This window comes from Camelus bactrianus, chromosome 1, assembly GCF_048773025.1.
Source record: "Camelus bactrianus isolate YW-2024 breed Bactrian camel chromosome 1, ASM4877302v1, whole genome shotgun sequence".
NCBI lineage: Eukaryota > Metazoa > Chordata > Mammalia > Artiodactyla > Camelidae > Camelus > Camelus bactrianus.
The window spans coordinates 8,915,044-8,935,836 of record NC_133539.1 but is presented as its reverse complement, the minus strand read 5'-3'; the positions used below and the strand labels follow the sequence as shown (position 1 = coordinate 8,935,836).

Here is a 20,793-nt window from a genome sequence, read left to right as displayed (position 1 = left end):
TGTCAGGCACTTGTATTCTTCAACCATAAGTAGTATTATTTATAAAAATGTAATACATATAATAATATTGTTTCAACAGTTTCCAAAACTGATTGTCCAGCCTTGGTCAACACCACCCCCGTAAACATTCTCTAAGCGATATCGGCAAGTTTGTTCTACAATCCAGAACTATTTCATACCAAAACTTAAAAATTGTTCTAGACCCTCCATTGTGTCTGAGCTCTTCATCCTAACATTCAAATCCCTGGAGAACCCAACCCCACTTTATGGATCCAGCTTAATTCTGTTATTTTCCCCACCTCTCCTGCCTACCCTCTCCCTCTCACCACTAGGCGATGCTAATTTACATGAACATGACTGGTGCCATTTTTAAAGACCTCTAAGCCTTTGATTGGCTTTGCTTCTTGCCACCAATGTCACCTTCACTATCTCATCTGCTTTGGAGAGTTCACTGTAACCCAAGGGTGCACTTAAAATCCACATTCTCCAAAAGCTTCCCAGCTCCTCTTCCAGCCAGAATTGATCTTTCCTCCCATGTTCAGTACCAATGGCACTTTCATCATGGCGCCATGATAGCACATTCAAGTTGGCTCTGTGTCAGCATCATGTTTATGAGCATTGCACTTCCCAACTAGAGGGAGACTTCTTTAATATTTAGGTTCTCATCTTGTGGCCTCCTTCCCCCATGACAATTATCCTCGATTTCCAATGGTCATTTAAAAGGTGCTCAAGGCATGAGGGTCAGTTGAATCAGTGATAAATGTGAGCTTAGCGTGTTCTTTGGAGGGATGACCGGCCAGGCTGGTCTCAGCTCTGCCCTGGGAGAATTCCTTGAGGACAGATGAGGAGGGGCCAGACCAAGGTGGCATTTAAGAAGAAAAAAGGAAAAATTAGGTTGTGCACATCTTTCTAAGCAGATTTTCTAATTACACTATGTCAAAAATGTGTGTTCAATATATACTTCAAGAATGTTTGATATCATGATCAAACTTTAGTAGTAGTGAGCCCTGGAGGTGTTTCAAATACTATTTATTCCACCATATATATACCTTTTCCTTCATTAGAGATAAGACAGAAGCCTAGAGGTGGACTCATTTCTTCTAACTACACTGATTATGGAATGATCATTAGAGGCTATAAAAAGGAAGGCCTCTGGAGAAAGAGGAAATTATACTTATTAGGATATTAAACAGAACCTTGCAGGAGGGTGGGTGTAGCTCAGTGGTAGAGCACATGCTTATCGTGCATGAGGTCCTGGATTCAATCCCCAGGACCTCCATTAAAAAAAAAAAAGAGAGAGAGGACCTTTCATGAAAAGAGCCATGGATCCAAAGAGAAAATAAAATAAAGGAAAAAAAAACCAACTCAAACTTCCACCACCACCACCTCCCTGCCCCCCACAACTGTGATGGAGAGGCTGATGCTTGGTTTTCAGGAGAGCTGGTCGTGTGTGTGTTGAATTACAGGCAATTATCCATGGTCTCTCTATTGGTCCCAAAGAATTTAGAACCACGTCAAAGGGAAATATGATCTATCAGAAGGGAACTCCTACTGCATCTTTTAACCCTGGGCCAACTTCACTGAGTTGATGATGCATTTTATTTTTGATGATGTATTTTATTCCCATGATGCATTTTATTCTTGAAGTCTTACAAATGGTTGTTGGTGACAGTTGATGTGAGAGTAAACTTCTCCCCCAGGTCACGTGTTCTGAAAAATCCAAAGTGGGCCCGTGAAATTGCTGGGTGATTCTGAAGACGGAAATAAATCTCGCTCAAAACATCTCTCTGCTATCCATCAGTCAATCCACAAGGGGGGAAGCAAAATTTTTGCATAAATTAACTGCATGTTGTTCACCACCATGATCTTGGGGGTGAAGACCATGAAGTTTAGTCTGATTCTTCAAAGAAAATGACACTCTGGTCAATGCAATTTTAGTACCAATCACATTTCATTGTATTCCTGGGACATGGCACACTGTATATAAGCATACAAGGCACCTGAACGTGCGCCGCTGAAAGATCAAGGAGACCGGACAGTTCAAACCTTCCACTGGGCCGGCCAGCTGGAGAGCAATGGACACTCTCCCTCTTCATGCAGTGCGACTGGGGCTGATTAGAGTTGGCTCTGGTCAACTCTGTCCTCAGCCCGCATCCACAGTAGGAACACACTGCGCTTCTGACTTGGCTGGAATGAAGCTTATTGAGTAAGAAAATGGAAGCTAAATGCTTCAGGAAGGGCCCTTTCTAGGTTCTTATTTTCCAGGCTGGGTTATAATTTTGACACTAACTAAATGTGAACCTTGGCCAAAGAGCTGACCACTTCTGTGCTTCAGTTTCCTCGTGTGCAAAAAATGAGCACGCAAGCCTGTGCTGCTCCCAAACGCACAAGTCTTACCAGTGGATGCCCAAGCCGGGTTAGACACACCACGCCCTGGTGTGATTATTCTAGATGAAACTCTCCTCTGAGTGCTCACACACAGTTTCATAATGGGATGATGTTGAGAACGAGGCTGATCACCGTGATAACGATCACCGACTGTTGCTTGGTGATATTAAGTTGGAATCTGTTTCACCTCAGGCTTTATGAAAATCATATTGTATGTTCTGGTTTCAAGTTTTGAGTTTTTTTCCCCATACATTTAGACCAATAGCAAGGCATGACTGCTCCATAAACTTCAGGAAAATAACTTTTAAAATACACCCAACATCACAGATTTGGGGATTCTGATAACCACTGCTGGGAATTTACTTCTGGTCACTAATCTCCTTTTCATCATCTTTTCCATCTTAATGCTTGACTAAGCAGAGGCCCAAAGTATCAACAATAGGACATTCCTACTGTACTTGTCACAGCCTTTGTTTATGAGAATGTCTTTATCTGGTTGTATCTTGGATTTTTTTTTTCCATTCCTATTCTCTGGAATACTTCCTGGTAGAGAGTGATGGTCAGTAAACTTTGTTAAATGAATCAACAGACGGATGTATAAGATGGCCAACCACATCGCCCTAAGTAGAGCATGCCACACACACCCACATGCGTGTGCACACACACACACACACACAGGGTCCTATGCAAGAAACAATCTCAGGCTATTGTGTGGTTCAGAAATGGTGGAAATACTCCACTTTCTCCCGACTTCTTCCCATGCCTGACCACCGCACATGCGGCCCAAGAACCCGGGCAACTCCTGCTGAAAATCCTTCTCCTCTCCCAGCTCTGAGGCACTGACGCAGCCACTACTGATACATAAGTTGTCACTTGGAATAAAATCAACGTTTGGACTAGACTAGACCAGGCTTCTCACTGGCAAAGAATATGTTCACGTGTTGAATTGAGGTCAATCCCTCAATGGGTTGAAATGGAAAAGAAAATCTCAGAACAACTGGATATGGGTCAAAGGAAGCACAGGAAGATAGTTGATAAACCATCATTAACCAGAAATGCCAGATAGGTTTTAGTGCCCATGACTGTCACTGCCCGAGGAAAGACATTTCTACCAAGTGTCGAATGGAATCGATCATGGAAAAGCTTCATCGCTTCCATGGTGAATGGAAGCAGAGGGGTACTTATTACCACAAGACAAAGAGAAGGCTTGCTAACACCCTTGTGATTTTGTTTCAAAGTACAGGCAAATTTTGGGCACTCTCTCTACTCCAACTAGCTCCTTTCCTTGGCTTTCATGTGGGTAGGGTTGTTGTAATCTCTCTGTTCAAATAAAGTCTGCAGAAAGCCACAAAGGGCAATCTGGACCCTACAGCTTAACGGATTCTGGAAAGCAGCTGGCTTGTAACATGAGTCATTCCAGCCAAGGCTTTCTCTTTTGTATGTTTTTCTCTGACCTAAAGAGTGGGTTATTGGATGTCTTCTGGCAGGTGCTGTGTGACTAAGGAGGTAGCTGGTCAGAAACAAACTCTGAATTAGCTTTTTTTTTTTTTTTAAGAATTTACTAAAGTAAATATGATCGTTAGCTTAATCCCCCGTATCTAACGTGAGGTTCAAATTTAATAGTGAGATTTAAAAATATTGGTTGGCATGTGCACCTATTCTTTGGGTATAAGTCTCTGTGCTTTTCTCCAAGAGTTATATTTTTGTCTTAATGATGAAATTTCCAGGACATTCCTATTTATCAGGATACAAACATTCCCCAAAGCTCAAATATCCACATTATTTTTCTTTTTCTGCTGTTATGAGAGAAAACCTAGTGGAATATTAATAAACTTATAGAAGGGGGATTTTTAAAGTAATTTTTAGGGGATATTACAAGCTCTGCAGGGATTCTGAACAATTACATCACCTACACCTATAATTCTGCACTGTGATAAATTAGTAGATTTTCATGTAATGACTGTCAGGTTTCTGAATCATTGAAGAAGGATGAACTTAGATGGCATCTGCTTTCAGTGGCGCCAACTCTGTCAATGTACCTAGTACTCAAATGAGTAAGAACTGGCAGTCCACGTAGTTTACATCCACATACAGGCTAGGATCTACTTGTATATGTCATCGCCACCATCACATCACTCAAGGTGCCCAAGGGAAGGTGCTTAGGAGGAGAATTTGGGAAGGAAAAGACACACAGTTGGTAAGGAGAGACAAAAGGGGCAAGATATAGTAGCCTTCTGCATCCATCTGTATAAGACATCAGATCAGATCTAAAGATCTAAATTCAAACTTCAGCCCCTCCTCACAGAAACTTAGCATCACCTTGGACAAAAATTTAACCTTGAGAAGAGCCATTTATACATCCATACACTGAGATGAGTCATAATGTCAACCCTTTCTCATGGGACAATAAGGCATAAAGGGGGGATCTTTCTAGTGAAAACTCTATGTCTGCTTTTTGGTAGAATATAAATCAGAGGTCAAGATGCCTTTTTTTTTGGTACAGTGCCAGACAGTAAATATTTTAGGCTTTGTGGGTAACGTCTATATCAAAACGATTAAATTCTGGTGTTGTAGAAAGGAAGCGGCCCCAGACAATGTGTCAGTAAGTAAGTGCGATCGGGCTGATAAAAATCTATCTACGAAATCAAGTGGTAGCCAGATTTGGTCCACGAGCTATCGTTTGCTGATCCCTGATATAAATAATAGTTCTTGCCATAACTGCACCATGCAAATGTCCACAGTTCAGCACGTTTGCAAGTAGATTATCCCAGTTGTAATATACACATCTACATCCTTCATCTTCATTAAAGCTGTCCTGCCCGTTTCCCATCCACCTGTCTTTGTAAGTCGATGAAATTGAATAGAGGTCTACAGGGGCAGTGGAATTTTCACCTTGGTGTTGTAGAGCAGCGAGCCGGACTGAGGCAATGCACTAGAGAGCTGGCTCTTAGACATTATTAAGTCTTATATGACTAGCTCATAGGTACCTTTAAATATACTTATCAATCTAGGTGAACATCAACTGTTTTGTTCATTATATACGTATTCATAGATCCACGAACAGGAAAAAATGGCTACCCAAATAAAAGAGTGACTCTGAGAAGCTGAGATGAGAGGTAAAGTCTATGAGAGGTGAGTTTATTAAAGGCCCTTGCCCCCAGATTGAAGATGGGTTATAATCCAGAAAAGAATAAAACAAAGTGAGGTTAGAGCCCAGGGATGGTAAGGGTTGTGGGAAAACAGCCGCCTTCACACACTGTGGGCTGGAATGTGAATTGGTGGAGCCTTTCCATGGGGCTGTGTGTCAGGATTCAGACTCTTCAAAGTGCTTGTAGTCTCTGAACCAACATTTCCACTTTTAGAAATTTATCCTAAGGAATAATCAGAAATGCACCCAAAGATCATGTTCAGAGATACTCAATGCGGCATGAATCACCATAGTGAAACTTCGGGGACAGTCTAAATTACCAAAGATTTAAGACTGGTTAAATAAATTACTGTGTCATGAAAATCCATGCAACAATTAAAATAATATTTTAGAGTAATTTTTAATGGCATGGAAATGCTCACCATACTTTTTAAGCGATGAAGTCATTCATAAAATAATACTTCAAATGTGATGTCAACTAAAAATAGGTTTTAAAAGACACCAACATATTAGCAAGGGGCAGGGATAATTACTAGGACTATAGACAATGCAAACTCTTTTATACTTCTCTGATTTTTCAAAATTCCTCCAATTAACTTTTGAAATAAGGGGAAAAAAAGTAAACATTATTTAAAAATCAGTATCATGATTTACCAGAGTCTGCTGGATTTTTACTGACTGGATTCTTTTTTAAGGAAAATGGACAACCTCCAAAAGTACCTAAAAGCAGTTCTCACACTGCATCTGACCCTTCCATCTCCTGCAGCCCCTGATTTACCTGGCGGGAAGGCCTGCTCAGGTGACGCATGTGAGCCATACCAACTTGATTAGGAGTCAGACAACTTTCCTTCCAGTCCAGGATCAAATCTTAGCCTTGAGCCCATGTCATAACTCATAGCCTCCGTTTCTACATCTATAAAAAGGAGCTAATCATCTCCGCTAACTCGACCTCCAAAGAGTTAAGGTCAAGCATGACACGTACGTAAACATGAAGAAAAGACATAGAATTAAAAAACAAAAATCATTGTTCTCAAAAGAAAAATAAACAATCATTGTCCCCTACATCAATTGTTATATAATATTATATATTACATATCTATATAAATTTGTATAAATTATATATACATATGTAATATGTATATACATAATATACATCTAGTATAATGTATATCATATATATTATATGTATGTGTATATATATAAAAAGTGTTATTTAACTATTTAGGCAGGAAACTGAACTTAAAGATTTTAGAGTCATGGTGAAGAACACAGTAGAAAGAAAAGAAGTTTTCTGGCCAAGTTTGAGTCAACCATAGCATCCAATTTGCCAGACTCTTCTATTCCTGAACTTTCTGTTTAATGGAGGTTTTACTCTGCCGAGGAAATTGGGAAACCAGAAATCCCGTCTCAGAACCCAAGTTCTCCTGTCCTCACAGCCCTCTGCAAAGGTAAAAATGTTGATCTCAATCTCCTGGCTAGGTAATTACAACCTGCCTAACACGGCAGGACAGAGAATTTTCCAGGACCAGCAGGAGGACAGGAGGAGAGACTGTGAAAGCTGACAGAGCTACCCCTGTTGCCAAGCTGTGGGAGGGGCGGGCAGATGGTGGTCAGTCCAGCTCACCAGTCTTTGGAACAGGTCTGGGCGAGCTGGGTCTCAGGTCCAACCTTCCCTTTTTGCACCTCGCTGTTCCTGACCCACTTCTAGCCCTGCACCCGAGTACTGAGGACTAGTCAGGCTGGTTTCCTCACCATCCTGGCATTGAAAACCAAGAACTGCAGCATGGAAGGCTGGAGAGCCAGTGGAGGGAACCTCTTGCTGAGTACTTTGGAGGGTCCCTGCTTTTGCTAAGAGCAACTCATTTTAGCAAATCAGAGCCTTGCCATGGGCACGGCCAGGGCATCCCTGGGCTCTGCCTTCAGACCACGGATAGGCCCCGGCCCTTCCTGCAGAGGTGAGGGGCCGGACGCTCTCCTGTGAGCTGCAGAGTCCTCAGCAGCTTCTGGGGATCCATCACACCCCTGAGACTCGGCACTGTTGTGGATACTGTGTGCGTGTGTGCGTGTGCGTGTGAGTGTGTGTGTGTGTGTGTGTTTGTGTGTGTGTCCTCGGCTGCAGGAGCTCAGGACGCCTCTGGTCAGAGCTGGGCCTGCCCACCCACAATTCCCTGAGGACCTCCCTCAGGGTCTGGGTGGCAGAGCCCACATCGCACAACCCCTGCGGCCACCCTGTGGGAACTGAGGAAGTGAGGACACTGAGAGCCTCCACCCTGCCCCGGCTTTGGGGAAGAAGGAGAGAGAACAGCTAATGGCGGAGAGTGGGTGAGGGCGGGGGCTCTGCCCGCCAGCCCTGCCTCCTCCCAGCGGGGACGCCCCGCATCCTGAATCCCTCCGTCTGCTCCCCTGTGAAAGGGGACCCTCGGTCTACCTGGCTCAAAGGGCCGCCGTAGGCATTGAAGGAGTTGTGACACACACAGCGCCGAGAAGGCACGTGTCAGGGCGCGCTATTCCTACTGCTGCTATTGTCAGAAGAAAGTCGAGGGAGGCTATTAGGGTGTGGTTTTTGTTTTTTGTTTAGCACGAGAGGCTCTTGGGCGCACTTATGAGCTGAGAGGAGAGGGGGGCCCTGACTGCTGGGCAGTTTCTGCAGTGGGCGGGAGGGGCTCCCGGGAGGAGGTGCGGTGAGCCAGGCGGGCCTGGAGGATGCAAGCCTGCGGGGCAGGACGCAGGTCTAGCTGCCCGAGGAGGGGGGCGGGTGGGCCGAGGGGCCAGGGAGCAGCTGGAAGAGACGTGAGGGGGAACGAAGGGACTGCCTCGAGGTCAAGCCACGTGAGCTTGGACCCCATGACGGTCTGACTCGGCTTCTGGGCTAAAAGTTGAGAAGGTGGTGGTCCTGTCAGCTCCTGGATGGAGGGAGGCCACGGGAGGGGCAAGAGCATTGCTAAGTGACCACAATGAGATCTGGGCGGAAGGGATAGATGCATAGACTGGAGCCAAAGTGTTGGCAGGGGGTTGGAAGTTTCTAGAAGCTGACCAGTGCACCCCCAACCCCCACCCCAAGGAAGGGCTTTGTGAGTAACCAGGGAGGAGGGCTCTGGGAGGCACAGGCATGGGAGGACCACTAAGGACAGGAGCCTAACCTCACGCAGAATGAGGGGATGGGTCTGAGTTCTACAGGTGACAATGACAAGCAGACCCAGCTTCCCAAGTCCCAGTCTGTGCCCTGGGGCTGCTTATGAAACCGTAGGAAACACAAAAAACAACCATCCATTAACAGACACACATTATATATAAAAATGATAAACAACAAGGGCCTGCTGTATAGCACAGGGGACTATACTCAATTTCTCGTAATAACATATAATGGAAAAGAATCTGAAAAGAATATATATATATGTGTGTGTGTGTGTATATATATGTATATAACCGAATTGCTTTGTTGTACACCTGAAACTAACTTTGTAAATCAACTACCACTTCAATAAAAAAAAAAAATGAAAAAAACCCAATTATCCAAATCTTCCAACATCTGTCTCCTCCCTGACTTTTGTGAGAGGTAGAACGTAGATCTCAAAAATCAAGCCTCATTCAAGTACCCTCCATCTGACCTTGACCCCCGCCGAGTGACCTTCTGTTCTGTCGTCTGCTTCATTCTGGGCAATGGTCCATGTGAGATTAGGGTCTCATTCCTTCATGTCCCTCAAGTTTCCTGCGTACATGGATTCCCAAACCCACTGACTGATGGGCTCAGACCTGCTCGGACACACGGGTGTCTAAGTGGGTTTTTCCTTCAGGGAAGTCCTCTGCGGGAAGGTACGGACGGAAGCTCCGTGTGTGACCAGCCTTGTCACTCCCACTCAAATTGTTTGAGAGCCTTCTCTCCTGACCTCTCTTCGAGGTGGCTTGGTGTTACACAGGACATCAATGGTAGAACAGTATTTCTCAATCTTTTAAAAATACATTTTATTATCTGTTATTATCTGAACAGATCCCCATGAATTATGATAACTTTTAGAAGCCAAGCAACTTCTGAAGAAAGATTTTCTCCCTTGCCTCTCTGAAGATGTTCACCAGAGATTTATTTCCAAATGAGTTCACAAAACAGATCTCCTTACATATTATTTATTCAGCTAATCCCCATGTGTGTGTGTCCTGGCGTAGTAATAAAAGGAGGGTTTGTGGTTAAATCAGTTTGAGGAACAGATTTAAACACAAATAGAAAGTTTTCATTCTTGCAGAACTTCTGAGAGCCCTCTGGCTCTTCCAGAGGGGACTTTGTGGGCAGCAGAAACACATCTGCTTTAAGCATCTCTAGGACCCATGTTCTGGGGACCCCTCTTTGGAAAAAATTGCTTTGGTGAAGCCCCCTCACCTCCTGGGATGAGGAGGGAAGGTGACTTGGCCAGACCCACAAAGACAGTGAGTCACAGAACCAAGATGAAGGCCAAACCACTGTGCTTCCTTTGGCCATAAAGATTTCATCCCTGGGGGAAACATGCACGTTTTTGAAGGAATTGCTTTGAATGAGAAAAATGTCTCCCTGTGTCTATGCAGGCTGGTCTCAACCTGCCCATTTATTGGGGCTACAAGCACGGAGAAGACAGTGGGATGTTCTGGGGTGTGGCTTCCTTTGGACGGTCTGGGAAGTCTGCCCCAGGGTCGGGGTGAGGACACCCCGGAGGCCCCAGGGAGGGGAGCACAGTCAGTGAGAAGAGTACAGAAGAGGAGAGAGGAGGGACCCGCTACATCTATTGTACAAGTGGCCTGAGCTCTAGAAGGGAATGGTCACTGCTCCGTCCTCCTCCAGCCCATGGTGCCTGTATCTCAGGACTCAGATCTTCAGTTACTTCTGCGGTTGGTGTATGATGGGGGCCATCCTGTAAACTTCATTCCCACATGTAACCTTATTTTAATAGAAGACTTGACTCAGGTTCCAAATGACTGACTCATCCATTTTCTTTAGAAGAAACTGTTAACACAAAGCGATGGGCCCCCTCCCACACATGGTCTAGATTGGCCACTTCACCCAGTAGTCATACCCCACACAGCAGAGCAGCCAGGGCCTTGGAAGACGATGCCACGTTGGATTGCAGATGGAGAGGGACAGAAATATACCCCAGGCAGGTCCTCAGCAAAAATCACCAAATAGAAATTGTTTCTGTTATACCTAGCATCCCAGTTGGGTCTCCTTCCCACTGAATAACTCTTTTCAGGCTTCCAAAGCTGTGATTAGGTGAGCAGTTCTGAAGCCTGAGCCACCATGCATCCAGGCTGTACTGTTGTCATCTAATAAAACTCACAACAAAGTGAACCAAAGATGCGTGATTTCTGTTAATTGCTACTGGGCTGCACGGTGTGAGGTAAAACAGCTCGTGTGTTGGAGTCATAAAGACCCAAGCTTCACTCTCTGTGAATGCTGCGTCATTAAGTAGCTCTTGACCTTGGGTGATCTGTTTACCTCTCTGAGCCTTGGTTTCTTCATCTCTAAAATGGGGACAACACCTACCCCACAGGGTTCTTGTGAGGTGAATGGGAGATGATGCAAATGAAACAATCCTCTCATCCAGGGCTTGGAAAACAGTAGGTGCTCAGCAGATGCTCCTTTGCTTCCTCCTGCCTGTATGACCATTAGGCACACCTGGTAGGCAGCTGACTTTGGTCCAGGTAAACCCTGTGATGAGTTTTCTCACACTTGCTTTGAGCACCGATGTTTGATGTCGTACCTGGCACACTGGAACCCCCCCACCAACTGCCGCCATCTGTGTATCTCACTGTAGGTGAGACGGGCAAGTTCTCTCCACCAAGGGGACACAGACAGTCTCATCCTATTCAACCATGCGCTCATACCTGCCTTTCATACGCTGTTCCCCTTTCCTGGATTATTTTTCCCTGCTCTCCTCTTAATGTTTAAATCCTGAGGCCTCTGTAATGGCTCCAGCCACGTTGCGACCTGCCAGCTCTTTAAACTGCCACACCGTGATGGTGGGTACCGCTCAGTCCCGTGCAGGTTTTAGGATGCCACCCAGCTAGTCCACATGCCTGTGTCTTGTCCCCAGCCATATGGTAGCTGCTGGGGACACAAACTACATAGGTCTCTTTTGTGTCTACAGGAGGCCCAGTATAATATGGTCAATGTGCAGAGCGAGTTAGCAACGAAAGGATATAAAATGCTAAGGCTTAGGAAATAAAAATGATTTTGCGCGTCTTTTTAAAAGTCCGAAAGGTCTTTGGAAAAATATCGAGCTTGCTGACACTTGGGTAAAACGTTTTAGAGTCGCAGGAAGTAAACGAGGTGAAGTTCCTTGAGGCCCCTGCCCCTGAAAGATGAGTTAGCTGCCTTTCTCAGCAACCATCCAGGGAACAGGACTGACAGACAACCTGCCAGCGAGCCTCTTGTTAATCATAAACCCAAACCTACAGCAGCCAAGACCATCCCGGGAACAAAGGGACAGTTAATTCTGCTCTTTGCGCGTTGACTCCTTGCGAGACTCGTCTACTGCTTTGCTGGCGCACAGTGCCAACTTTCTCCTGCACCCAGAATATTCTAGCAGAGGGCTGCTTATCAGCAAGACCTCATTTTCATGGCAAAGCAGGGCACTGTCAGCAGATAATGGGCCATTTGCACAGTCCCGGGCGTACCAGGATCCTAGGGTTTCCCAATTTCAGATTTTTCAAACATGGAAAACATCAGAAGAAGTAATGCCCTCCCCACAAATGATTCCATACTGTATAGATGGCAAAGAAAGAACTGAAAATGGATTATTCCCTAAATCCTTAAAACTTGGAAGTGGTTTTGAACTAGAAAGAACACGGTTTTGTCTCTGTAGAAAGTTTTTGTCATTTCCTCCTGGACCTTACTCTCCAGAGAGCCTGGAAACACACAGATCTCCTGCGTGTGTGTGTGTGTGTGTGTGATCACAGAAGCATCCAGTTACTAGCAGACGTACATCCCGGGCTGCAATGGCGCCTGGGGGAAAACTCAATGATTTAATGGTTGGGTTTCGTTGGTCCTCATTTAGAAAGTGGCCACCAAAGAAAGATTCAGTGTATCCTAATTTCTGATGAATGTTCCTGAGATGCTTTGTCAAGTTCTTTGCAGAGGTGAGAACAAGGAGGAGAAAGTTAAAGGCAATGAGATCTGAAAGGGTTTGGTTATGCAAAAGAATTTCCATGTTCCCCAGAGAAATGCAGGCCCCTGGTCCCGGTGGCTTTCTTAGTCTCATTGTTGTCTTGAGGACCAGGAAGAGGAAGCTGCAGATGTCACCTGCCACGGCACAGACTTCTTCCTCTTACCCCATGCTGTGTCTCTGTTTTAGAATTAAGCCAAGAAGGATTCTCCATGGGCTTGGCCCAGGTGTAGGTAGAAATCTTAATTCTAAAAAAAAAGTGACTAAATTCATGGAGGTTATGGAAGCCTTAACTAATGCCCTTAAATAGTGACAGAAATACAACTTAACTACAGCTTTTACAAGAAGACTTTGCTTCCGTGGAATCTCACAGAAGGTTCTGATCTGAGTCCCTGTCGGTGGCCTTCGAGAAGGGTGGTGGGAAGGCTCCCCCTCCTCTTTCCACCACCCACCCCCAGCCTATCTGTGACTCCTGGGGATGCTTCCCCGGATCTGCGTGGAGGTGGGGAAGCGGGTGCACAGAGGATCTTGAGGCCCCACGTGATCCCCAGCTTACCTGCATGCTGGCTGGCAGCCGCGCCTGGGAGCTGACTGTGGCGGGGTCTGCAACACATGTGGCTTTTCTCCAGAGAGAACACCACACCTGGCTGAGCCCCCTGGGCACCTCGGCCTTCAGTGTTGTGCCACGCTTAGGCAAAGTGGAACTGAACCCGGAAGACAGCTGACTGAGTTGGAACTTGAGACCCTGAGTACCCATCTCCTCCTCAGTTTCCCCATCTGTAAAATGGGGTTAGTAACAGTATCTACAGCGGAAGGATTGCTTGGGGGATTACATGAGTGATCACTCGCAAAGTGCTTAGAACAATGTCTGGCATGTAGCAAGTGCTAGATGAGTGTCTGTGAACTAAGCAACAAATGAGATGGTCCTCACTTTCTGGGCAGTGATTTTTTTTCCTCTATTGGGGAAATTTTATTTGTTTGTTATTTGTGAGATAAGCAACTATCACAGAAACTTGAAATATAGCCACTTAAATAGGGCACTAAGACTATTATGTGTACTTGTGGGTGTGGACATGACAGAAACATGCCTACCCAAACACTACTGCCCTCCTGCTTCAAGCTGAAGCAACTGGAAAATTGACCCTAGAACCAAACAGAGATGTAAGGTATCAGCATTTTGCTTATAGAGATGGGCTGGAGCAGGTAGCTTAGTTCTGAGGTCAGGAGTCCAGCTGGAGTTTCTTCCAGTCCCCTCCTCCCCAGGCATGGACCATGGGAAAGCATCCCTAGGGACCCACAAAGCCTGCTACAAGGCCCTGCATTCCTCATCCCTGCTGAGCTCTAAGATGGGTCATAGTTGGGGAAGGAGCAGGAACTCTGGACAGCAGGCTGCCTGGAGCATCGTCCAAGGAAACAGGAGCAGAACATGTATGGATTCCTGGCAGCCTGTTTTCAAGAGCGCCTTGCCCAGTGGCTCCCATCAGATGTGCCTCTTCTCCCCCAGGGGGAGGGGGACCAAGGCAAAAGGATGCTCAGAGCCATTATCTCCATGTTTCCGAGTGCCATTTATGAACCTGGCAAGGGCTCCAGGAACAGGTGAAAATGGTCCCCTAACAGGCATATCAGTGAGAAATACATGTTTTTATTCTTTGACACCAGCAAGCTGAGTATCAAAAGCAGTTTGCCGAGGGACCATCACTCTAATCTGGCCCGAGCACCAGTTAGTGGGTAGCTGAGATGGAGTGTGGGTAATAGTAACTCTCCTGAGGGAGCCGCTTGGTGGTCCTGTGGTTCAGGAACAGCACTAGAGAAAGCAGTATGTAAATAAGTTCATTTGTGTGATTTTTTTAGATTTCTCATATAAGTAATATCATACAGTATTTGTCTTTAAGGGTGGGGGGATAAATTGGGAGTCTGGGATTTGTAGATACAGATTACTATATAAAACAAGATCCTACTGTATAGCGCCAGGAACTATATCCAATAACTCGTAATAACCTATAATGAAAAAGAATACGAAAGAAAAACGTGTCTGTATAACTGAGTCACCATGCCGTATACCAGAGACTAACACAACACTGTAAAATGACTATACTTCAATTAAAAAAAAATCAAGAGAAAAAAGAGGAGTCTGGCTTGCCTTTGAACAGGATAAACGGAGTGGAGGAGTCAGTGCTGGGCGTGTGCAATCAAGGGCTGGGGGTAGGGGATAAAGAGGCTGCTTTCTGGCCTTACTTTGATGGAGCCCATGGTCCATCCTCTCCAACACCCTGGGATAGCCTGAAATGCATCTGATGTCGAAGGAAAGCGGGCAGCTCTCTCCCAGCCCCGAACCAGCAGGTGCTGGGGAGGATTTCACAACAGGTCTCCAGGCCAAAAAGCCTGCTAGACATTAGTAGATTTCAGCGCTCACTCATCGGTACAGACCCCCCATCACCGCAGCCCTCGTGATAGTGTTTCCTCCACTTAGAGACACCGGCACAAATGACCTTGAGAACAGGTCATCGCAAACTCTAGTAAGATAATCAGGCAGTGATGAGTTTCGAGTACTTAGTATATTGGTTGTAAAATAATTTGTTGAGGTCAGAGTTGATATAAATTCCATTTTGAATGCCAGCTGTGTTTAACTGCCAGCGTGCAAAATTCCTGAAAATTAGCAAGCGACTCATGAGATGGTATAGGCGTGATGACTTGCTTGAAACCCATCTGTCTTGGCTGTGGGAAGAAGAGGCTCGTCTTCACCCACAAAGTTTGCCCTTCCTTGGCCCCCTGTAAATCTCTCTCCTTCCCCGTTTGGTGAGCGAATCGAGCTGAAGCAGCCTGCTGCCTGGCAAGCAGTGGGGGCTGCCAATGGACGGGTCCCTTTCCCACCGAGGGGCCAAGGGGCCTCCGGCTACACAGGCCCTTCCTGCACTTGGTGCCCCAGCTGAGCAGCCCTGCTTTCTCTCCTGGGCGTGCCCCACGTGCAAATGCATCTGGATCTAAGTGGGACCGAAGCCAGAGTGTGTTCAAAAGGTTGTGGTGTGGTGTGCAGGAACCGGGTCAGCATCTCCTGGTCCACAGTGTGACGGCTGGGGAGTATGTGTGACTGAGGATGCATGGAGAGAACACGGGGACCTCTGAGGGCGTCAGACGTTCCTGTATGTCAGACTGCTTCTTTTGTACATAGAGATCATATAGAGATAAAATCTAAAATGTAAATATATTAACTACATATTGATTAGATGTTGATGTGTATTATATTATTATATATTATATTAACATACTAATCTTATATTAATATGTTGAGCTATATTAATTATTATGTTCACAGTAATATATGTTAATATATTTATAATATATATTACTCTATTTCTATTGTATTATAATTATATAATTATATTTTATATGGCAATATATTATACAATTATATATTAAATCAAACATTTTACTATGTATTAAATTATTATATATTATAGCATTTATTTATATTAAATGTATACATTTTACATATTGTATATATTTATATTAAATATAAATATGCTAATATATTAAATATAAATAGCCATAAATATATATATTTAGCTTGGCACAGCAAAAGCCTACATTTCCCAGCTTCCCTTACAGCTAGGTGACCTCTAGGCATTTGTCTGGTCAATGGATTGTGAGCAGGAGTGTTGTGGCAAATTTCAAAGCCTGGTCTTAAAGGGAAAGAATAGATTTTCCCCTTCCATATTTTCCCTTCCTGCTGGCTGGAATGTGGATGTGATGCTGGGGGATGGAGTAGCCATTGTGAACCATAAGGTAAGAACCAGGTGTTCCGGAGAAAGAGACTTGTTTCCTTGTCAGTGAAGATCTCCTACCAACCTACCCAGACTTCTGCAAGAGAGAGAAGCATACTTTTATCTTAAGCCCCAATAATTCGGAATCTCTATTACAGCAGCCAAACCAATACCCTGATTCAACTCAATGAATTTATCAGCCTGCTATTAATAATCAGAGCACGTCTCGGGTTATAGTTAATCTCTTAGCATTCCCTGAGAGACTTCACAGTATTTCAACTCACTTTCTTCACTTTGTTCATTGAACTTTTTAAACAGTGAGGATCAGTTAGACAGTAAAGTTCCAAGCCAGTGCAAGTAATCTAAAGGTACTACATCACTCCATTAGAGCATAAGGCTGGCTAATTTTGGGGTTTTGTTTTCTTTTTAACTAGGTGTGGCTATAAGTTGAAGTTGACTTTTTAGACCCTATAGAAGAGGTTGCAGGCTGACAATATTGCTTCTTTCAACCTAAATACTTTGCAACTTTGCATTCTATTCTGGTGATGCTGAAATTCTCAGCATCCAGCTGTAATTCTTTTTTCAGAAAAGCATGCCCAGGGTGGAGCGTATTCTCTGGAATAACCACAATGTCTGGAACATCAACGATGGATTTGATTTTTCGAAACAGCCAGATGTCATTTAAGATGGAGACTAGTGATAAGTAAGTTAGCTAATGAAGCCTGGTAATGCTTGTCTGGGTCAAAAGTGAGGTGGATCTAAAAGTCAGATTATTTTACTTATTTAACCAATAAACTGCCCTGAGAGTCATTTCAAAAGAGCAGCTCCAAAAAGGCTTACAACAATAATGGAGCTGTTGGAATGATGGCATATTTTCCCCAGGGGGTTACTTTGAAGGACACTGCAATTAGAGATGTGTAAATTCCAGAATATAGAGTTAAAATCAGATCTGTTATTTTCTATTCACAATCTTTGTATCCATTTGTTTATGATAATTTTTAAAGGAGCGAGAAATCCATTTAAGACATTTCAATAATGTCTGCAAAGTAAATAACGAAAGTAATCATGTATCAATTTGGGCAACTGCTCACTAAAGTAAGTTCCTTCTTCAGTGCTTTCAAAGCTCTCCATTGGCCCTTCCTGACCTGAGCAGCAGACCCTCCCACAGTGTATACTAGTCTTAGGAGAATGTTCCCCACTAGACCCAACCTCTCCCTTCCTACGTGGCTCCCGCTGGTTTATCTAATCCTCTCCTCTGTCCCTAAGAATTAACCATCCTTTAACTTGAGTTTTCATTCCTTTATTTCACCATACAGCTGAGTTATTTGTTGTTATAAGTCTATACCTAGATTAGTCAAAGTGTATGGGGCTCAACAAGAGAACTTGAACCAGCAGAATGCTGGCAATACAGCAGGAGGCCATACAGGGGATAAAAGAACAAAAGGCCTTAGAAATGGGAACAGGAGCCTTCTAATAAGAGGCGTGAGGAGTGATTTCCCATAGGGAATTGCTCAACAGAAGAGTTAGTAAATTTGAAGAAGTTTCTAGGGGAGGAAATGGAAAAATGGTGCAGCTCTCTGGAAATCCTTAAAAATAGGTAGATTCTTATTAACCCCTGGTGGTTTATCGCTGTGAACACAGAAACATTAATAAATGCAGATGGTCTGTTTCTCCGCAGCATTTTTGGAGAAAGAGGAATAATAGAACCAAATTTGCAACTTCAGGATGAGAGCCTTAGGAAGACTAGTCAGAAGCTCCAGTAACAACCGGTAACGCCCCCTTGGAAGCAGGGTGGCCCCTCCAGTGGAACTTTTAATCAGCCCCAGTAGGAGCCATTTTCTGTGACTTGAGATGTTGGGGCGGGGGGGGTGCTTGTTCTTTTTACACTCAGAGAAGTCCCTGTTACTGACTTGAAAAACAGTGAGTTTTGTAGCTTGTGCGAACCTATTTTCAGGCTAATTCTCAATTACACCCTTTGCCTTGGAGGGTCAAGTCGTTTGGTTTCCAGCGAATACTGTGGTTGTACCTGTGGTTACCCACTGACTTCTCATCTGCTTGCTTATCTGATAACAGGCGAATGGGGAAAGAGCTTTTAATATCCCCCAAAAGGGGAAGATTGGTAATTAGTTATTCACCGCATGGAATCAGGCCAGGTCAGCTTACTCCAAGGAAGAAAACAATCTGGATATTGGACTTGGGGGTTCCTCTTACACGAGAGTTTGGTCTTCTGCGTCTCATCTGGGTTGCTTTTTCTTTGTCTTTGTTTTTGAAATCCAGGTCAAAGCGTTACATACTGCAGAGGAGAGAGAAACTTTAGCCTCTCCTAAATTGTCATTTTCATGACAGCTCGTAAATTTCGTCCCTGTCCGGGATCTGCGTGTATATCCGCCCCGGGAGTCGTTCCTCCATCCCTCGTAAGGGAGCAGCGAGGGGATCCTTTATTTAAAAAAAAAAAATGGGTGAAGTAACTGAAAGAGCGACGCAGAGGCAACAGCCAGAAACGGCGGGGACGCGAACGGCGGAGACAGGAAAGGAGGCGGTGGAGCGGGCCCTGGGGCTCGGCGCGCTGCAGCGACGGAACTTCTGCAAAAGCTGCCTGCCTGCGCGTTATCAGCCGCGCGCAGGCCTGTGGTTTTCTCGCTCTCGCAACCCTGCTTTAACTGCCGGTTTATTTTTCGACAAACAGGATGCCTCCATCTGAGGCTGTCAGCATCCCAGGCTCTTTGAGAGAAAAGAGGTAGTGCAGCCCCACCCTAGAGGCAAGGCCGGGGGCTCGGTTTCAAGAGGCTTCCCAGAGAAGCGGCACCCCTGCAGGTGCGGCCGCTGGGAGAACATCAAGAAGGGCGAGGAGGCAGGAGGGAGTGAAACCGGCCGTGCCCGCCACCCCCCACCCCGCCCTGCAACTGATTCCGCTGCCGCCGCTCTGCACGCCTCCCCAGGCAGAGCGGCTCCAATCGTGGGGGACAGCTTGGAGATCTAGGACAGTGCTCCCCGAATGTTAATGTGCACGCAGATCACCTGAAGCTTCCGTGAAAATGCAGACTCTAAATCCGCGGATCTCGGACGGGGCCTGAGAGTCTGCTCTTCTATCAAGTTCCCAGTGATGCTGCAGCTGCTGGTCCAAAGACCACGCTTTGAATGGCCAGGTTTGGGGAGATTCCTGTCCAATCATTTTCCATAAATTTCTCATCTCCAGCCTCTGTACTGGCTATAAGCCACGTGCAGAGGATCCCGCATTAGAATGAATACTAATGGGTACCTTGCAAATATCTCAGCCCAGCTGTAGTTATTCCCAGGGTTCTGGTTCAACACAAGCCACCTCGCTGGTGGAAAAGAAACCTCCTTTTTTGCTAGAGAGGGAACGTTTGAAAGAGCTAAGGATTTCTTAAGTCCTAGCTGTGAACAATTTAAGGGATTCAGAAGAGTCTAGATTAGATTCTGAGCCAAGAGATGGTGGGGGATGGGTGGGACATAAAAAACTCGCCCAAAACTCTCCAACCTGGTCGGGGTCTTTCTTACTGAGGAAAATATTTGCATCTCATAGTTGGAATTCAATGAATGTCCGTATTTTTGAGAAGCTGTATAGTTTTGTGTAGCAGTACCAAATTTGGAGCACATCTATGAATATCCTAGACAGAACTTGATCTCAGACTAACTGCAGGGTCTTTCCTCTAAAGTGCCCGCCACTTTAAAGCACATGTTTTTGAGTCACGTTCAGTTAGCACAAAGTATGATCTGAGAGACTAGACTAGAAAATCATGGTTTGGGCATAAAATTGCAAGAGAAGACTCACAATCTAGAATGTAGGGGTCCTGCTGGAGGCAGTGCTGTCCGACGTAGAAAAGGCTTCTGCATAATTTGCTAAGCCCTGAAATTTCGCAAAGCCTCCATTTTGACTTCAGCAGAACCAGTCACAGGCTTCCTGTTAGTGTGTGTTTCTCCAAATCACATGGCTGTTAAAATGCAGATTCTCGGGCCCTTGGGCCTTGTGTCTCTCACGGGAGTTCAGGCCCAGGAATCTGCATTTTAACAGACACTCCAGGGGATTCTTATATACTGCCTGGTCTGCAAGTTCTGGCCCAGCGTTCTCACCGCAGCATTCAAAGATCTGCCTTCCATCTCGCTGTTCCCCAGGGAGCCAGGGAGGCCTCTTCATCGCCCCGGAACACTGCCCGACCCAGTCTGACCAGCTGCCTCACTCCCTGGGTCTCCTTGGTCTTCCCCAGCCCTGGATAAAATGACTTCTCCTTCCTCTCTGAGCCCTCGTCAGCTCCCTGCTTCACAGTCAGCCATCAGATACGTCCCTGCTCGGTGGCGGCCCTTGTGTTAGGCTGTGCTAGCCAAGTCACATTTTGTTCACTGACTATTT

General features: G+C 45.3%; 1 protein-coding gene and 1 non-coding gene across 4 annotated transcripts in view; one reads left to right on the top strand and one right to left on the bottom strand.

The window, feature by feature from the left end:
• RUNX1 (RUNX family transcription factor 1) overlaps positions 1-20,793 on the bottom strand; it is a 236,652-nt gene that overhangs the window by 196,069 nt on the left and 19,790 nt on the right. The gene's annotated exons all lie outside the window — the stretch shown is intronic.
• Positions 1,207-1,279, top strand: TRNAD-AUC (transfer RNA aspartic acid (anticodon AUC)). The gene has a single exon. It is a non-coding gene; the product is annotated as a tRNA-Asp (tRNA).